This window comes from Euphorbia lathyris, chromosome 3, assembly GCF_963576675.1.
Source record: "Euphorbia lathyris chromosome 3, ddEupLath1.1, whole genome shotgun sequence".
Lineage (NCBI taxonomy): Eukaryota > Viridiplantae > Streptophyta > Magnoliopsida > Malpighiales > Euphorbiaceae > Euphorbia > Euphorbia lathyris.
In genome coordinates, this window is record NC_088912.1 from 10,466,155 (window position 1) to 10,472,154 (window position 6,000).

Genomic DNA, 6,000 nt, shown 5'->3' on the forward strand with positions numbered 1-6,000 from the left:
GGTGTTCCCGGAGCCGCCCTCTTCAACTTCCGCCTTCACAACCACCCTTTCTCCATCGACACACAATGGCTCCGCAACCATTTCACCTGTCAAGCGGAGGACGGGATAGCACATTGGCCCGAGGGTGTCTCCCCTCATGATTTTTGGACCTCCATCACCGGGTCCGACGATTATGACGTCTCCAACCTCTGCCCGGCCTGCATCCGCGATCCAACCCTCCAACTTCTCCACCGGTTCATCTCTTTCTATTTCTCGGGGAAGTCCGAGTCCACCAAGGTCAATAAGCACGAGCTTTTGGCCATCTATTGTTGTGCAAATGGCCTCACTTACGACCTCTCCTACCTCGTGGCCGTCCAACTCCACCAAATGCCCACCCGGAAACGTGGCAAACGCGGGTTGGGCCATCTCATCACCATCTTCGCCACCTCCGCTCTTGGTGAAGCCGCCCTTGACCGCCTTCCCAGCTTGGAGCCGCGGCCCTTGGACAAAAACGCCTTCAAATCACTCCAGCGCCCCACTTCCGGCCCAGGTGAAAGTTCGAGGGCGGCCCAACCCCAAGAGTCCGAGGACTCGGACTCGGACATGGGCCTAAACTTTAGTCCGTCGCCCAACCATGACTTCAACTCCATATATGCCCGGTTGGACGCCTTGGAAGGCCACCAACGTGCCGATCGCTCCCACTTCGACTCTCAATTCGCCAACCTCAACACCTGTTTTGACACCATTGAGGCCCAAAGGTGTGAGGATCGGGCCCATCTTGACGCCCGCTTCGATGCCCTCACCAACTTTTTCTCCGCCTACTTCAACATTCACGGCAACCCGCCTCCGCCTCCACCCTAATTTCCATTTGTTTTTATGTTTTTCGTTGTTATATGTCTTTCTTTTTTCGTGTTTATGTTTTTTCGTTCGTGTTTTTATGTTATTTTTTATGTTTTCTTGTACTTTCGTTCTCCTTTAATTAATATATCTATCTCTTTTTTTTCCTTCTTATAATTTCTCTTTGTGTTTATTTTTGTTTCGTGTGTTCGTTTTCTATTTATGCTTGGGTAATAATGGCCGCGCGGGGCGTACCCCATCCTACGCCCCGCGTGCCCCGCTTTTTCCCCTTCTAACTAGCCCAGAGCTCGGAACACGCGGGGCGCCCCTCTTAGTGCGCCCCGCGTATCTGAGTCTCTGGCTAAAATAAACTTAAAACGCATCTCCTACGCGGGGCGTCCCCCTGGGTACGCCACGCGTAGGACCTGACCTTCAAGGGTCCTTCTTTAAATTCCATCTTTATTTTTGTTTTTGTTTTTCTTTCCTTTTGCGACGTCCTTGGAATAGACGTCATTTTAATAACGCGGAGGGCCGTGCAACTCCGCACTTACCGTTTGTTTTGCACTAACAAAAACAAAAATAAAAATCAAATAAATAACAAAATAATTAAACTAATTTATTGATTCTTAAATTTTTCCAACACACTACCCCCCTCGGAAATTAATTAAAAGTTCTGTTATTTGTTCTTAAATGAAAAAACGTTAACACAAAGGATCGGTTTGATTAAGAAATTTTAGTCTTGATTCTGAAGTTATAGAATTTATGCAAAGCCTAGGTTCGTACCAAACAAAAACATTGAGTCCTAACCCACAGGTCATCTCTATAATGAAATTTAAAAAGGCAATAAAAACGGGATAGTTGAAAATTTGACGAGAACTTGAACGTACACAATTTAACCCGAAATTTTGTGAGGTATTTTTGAGCCTAAAAGAGTTCGGACGAGAACTCTATTTCTTTCACAATTTTTCGAGAGCTTTGACTTCACTCGACTCATAGAGTTTGCACCTAATGCCGGGTTAAGTACACTTATTTTGGTAAAAAATGGCAATAGATGATAAAACGAACCCACTTAGGCTAATTGTTTTCTTAACTTATTTTTTTCGTTTTCATTAACCTCTAGGAAACCCCCTCGAGCCTATTAACCGACTTTTTTTTTAATACCCTTTTAACATTTAACCCTTTTTCCTCTTGTTTAAACACCAACAAAATCAAATCGCACCAAAACTACCCGAAATAAGCCAAGGCCTTGATAAGTAAGCACCATAAGCTTTCGAAATCGTTTTTGTGCCGCTCTCAAAACAAAAAGAAAAACATAATAAAGAGCAAAAGGCATTCTCAAGCTCCACACGAGCAATTTCGAGTTATATTTTACGAACTTGCTAAGGCCAAAATAAAAACACAGTGCGATCATCAAAATGGTGTTTGAACTCGAGTTTCTAAAAATTAACCACTAAAAAGCCACCCACATTACAACCCCCCTCCGGGTTCATTTTTAATATTGCCTAGACCATAACATAGGAGGGAAAACCCGGATGAAAATGCGAACTCAAAGTGACTTCGAGTAAGTGCAAATGAGAGTGCAAAAACACCGACCCACCAAAATTTGAGCGTAAGAGTGAAATCCCTTGGTGAGGTACTTTCGGGTTCTCAAAAGATAATCGACCCCTGTTAATATTGTCTATTAAATTTGATCATGGAGGTTTCAAACAAGTTTTGGTCACTCATTTGTTTGCGTAGGTACTTGTCGAAAACTTTGCATAAAACTTTAGCTTCGGAATCACGCACTTGGTAAAACCAACCGACGGTTTGTTTCTTAATGATCTCAATCCATTGTCTTTCGATTTCTTTTACTTGAGGACAAGTAAAACTTTAAAGTCCGAGGAGGGTTGATAGGGGCGTTTCGTCCCTATCTTTTAGCGTGATTTACGGTTTAATTTTAGATGAAATAAATAAGTTTAATTGCAAAAATAGAATGTTTTAATAAAATAACAAAATAAAAATAAATTCCGCACTTTCGGTTAATTGTCTTTATTTTGAGTAAATTTAGAAAATAAAACATCAAGCTAACTCGGCTCTCGAGAATTGTATTTCAGGTACGAGCAAGGAGCAAAAATCCACCGACATACGCGGGGCGTATCACCCTCCACGCAGGGCGTGGAACACATTGTCAGAAATAATTGCTCAATCCGCAGGCACCACGTGGAACTTACCCACTGCCACGCGGGACGTCCTACCTTCCACTCGGGGCGTCTGAGCAATGATAAGCAATAATGTCTCAATCATGAATGTCAGACTGCAAGATCTTCTAAGTCAACTGACAATACACGGGGCGTACAACCATACACGTGGGGCGTGTATGGGAAGTTCTTCAGTCCAGAAAACCAGAGACTTACATACGCGAGGCGTGCTTCAGACTACGCGTGGCGTAAAGGACTTAATTCAAGCAATAAAATCTCAGAAGCTCAACCACGCGAGGCGTACCCCAGTATACGCAGGGCGTGGTTGAGACAACAAGATCCGGATTTGGGCCACATGCAGAAGATTTCTGACGAAATGGGCAAATAAGCAGGGCGTCCTTCACCATACGCGGGACGTGTCATGGGAAAACTGCAGAAATAATGTAGCTCCATACTTGTACCTTGTGAATTTACAATTTTACCCCTAGCTTGATGTGTATAAATAAGAGTGACTAGCACTCATTTAGACAGCTTTTGACATACAACTCTTGTTATAGATTAAGCTCTTGCTACTTAGTTTTAGATTTTATTTTTACATAGCAAAACTCTATCACCTTGAGAGCTTGTTCGTTGATTCCAGCATTCCGTCAAAGTTCCGTTCCATCTCCGTTCACCAAGCTCGAAAGCTCCACCTTCAAGTCCTAAGAGACGGCCTTGAGTCCGGTTAGCTAGTTCCGAGGGTGGATTCTTCCCTTTTCACTTGCTAATTAGCTTGTACTCTTCCCATGTACTAGGCTTGGTTGTATTCCATATTTACATTCTCCATATTTATAATTTATGATTCATAATCTCTTTTTCTATATATGTGTTAATGTTTGGTACTTGTTTTGATATTCGTAATTGATTATTGTGTAGGGGAACGCGATTTCCGACGCCATTCGGGCTATCTTTAGGGATTCATATAGGTGTTGCCTTATCGGAAGTGACGCTCCGGAAACCGTAGGAATTGACAAGCCACGGAACTTACGGGCCCTAATTTCCGATCCCAAGCATTAGACACGCCTTGACTAGGAACCACGTAGTCTAAGTACTTCACGGGTCGGTCACACTACACGTAGTCGTCATTGCAAGAGTAAATCATTAACCGTATATATTGGGAGTCATTGTTTATCGTATTTATAACTTATCACCATCCATACCACTTCGTAGAGTTTTTGTTATCTGAATTTGTCTCACCCGTAGTTAGGAGTAGTTTGTAGTTGTTCCCCGAATCAACTCAAAGTATTCACCGCTTAGATAACGTATAAAACCGAGTCGTTTAATACTTGTAGTTATAAATCCCGTGGATTCGATACCCGGTCTTAACCGGATTATTACTTGATACGACGGGGTACACTTGCCCCTAAGTAGTAGCGTCTAGTAGAGATAGAGCATTTAGGAAGATCACATCCAGAGTCGTAACGCACTTATCATAATATATATATTTCGTAAACTCTACATAGGCGCCGCGCACCCTATCAGTACCCGCTCTTGTGATTGAGGGATCAAAGAAGAGGAAAGGGAATTTTCCCAATCCAAAATATCCCAAGAAGAACAAGGGAGGCAAGCCGACCCAAGCCAAAGGAAAGTAAGTCAAGAAGCCCAAAGGGGAATGCCACTTCTGTGGTAAAGATGGGCATTGGAGGAGAAATTGTAAGGAGTACCTAGCTTCTCTCAAGAAGGGAAAGGACGGTGCTTCAACTTCTGGTATGTTCTATATTGAAATTAACTCAATTTCACAGTCTGAATCTTGGGTATTAGATACCGGATGTGGATCTCATATTTGTATGAATATGCAGGAGCTAAAGCAGACTAGAGAGTTAAAGAAAGGAGACATAAACTTGCGAGTAGGAAATGGAGCAAGAGTTGCCGCTCTCGCAATTGGAAACTATGATCTACATCTACCATCAGGACTTGTAGTAGTGTTAAGGAACTGTTTGTATGTTCCGGATATGTCTCGTAACATTATTTCTATTAGCTATCTAATAGAAGATGGATTTCATGTTTCAATTAAGAACAATGGTTGTGAATTTTATAGAAATAGTATTTTCTATTTTTCAGGAATATCATTAAATGGGATCTATGTTTTGAATGATAAAGTTTCTGCTTTCACAATTGATACCAAAAGACTTAGATTAGATAACTCAACTTACTTGTGGCATTGTCGTTTAGGCCATATAAACCAGAGACGCATGCTTAAGCTACATCAAGATGGGCTTATAGACTCAATTGATTGTGAATCAATGGGAATGTGTGAGTCGTGTTTAAAAGGAAAAATGACAAAGACACCCTTTAGCAATAAAGGTCAGCGTGTATCAGACACTCTAGGATTAATACATTCAGATGTATGTGGTCCTATGTCAGTCCAAGCAAGAGGAGGATTCAAATACTTCATTAGTTTCATAGATGATCATACTAGATATGGTTATATCTATTTAATGAAACACAAGTCAGAAGCTTTTGAGAAATTCAAATGCTTTAAGAATGAAGTTGAGAATCAAACAGGAAAGACTATCAAAATGCTTCGATCTGATCGAGGTGGAGAATATCTTTCTGAAGAATTTATGAGTTATCTAAATGAATGTGGAATATGCTCACAATGGACACCTCCTTATACACCACAACACAATGGTGTATCAGAAAGGAGAAATCGCACCTTACTAGATATGGTACGATCCATGATGAGCACCACTGCTCTTCCAGAATCATTCTGGGGCTATGCCTTAGAAACTGCCCTATTTACCTTAAACCGAGTTCCAACCAAATCCGCCAGTTCCACACCATTCGAACTGTTCATTGGTAGAAAACCTATCTTCTATTTCATGAGAATATGGGGATGTTCAACATACGTCAAACGTATTGTGTCAGATAAATTAAATCCCAAATCTGACAAGTGTTTCTTCATTGGATACCCAAAGGAAACTATGGGATATTACTTTTATCATGACCAAAAGGTAATAGTATCCAA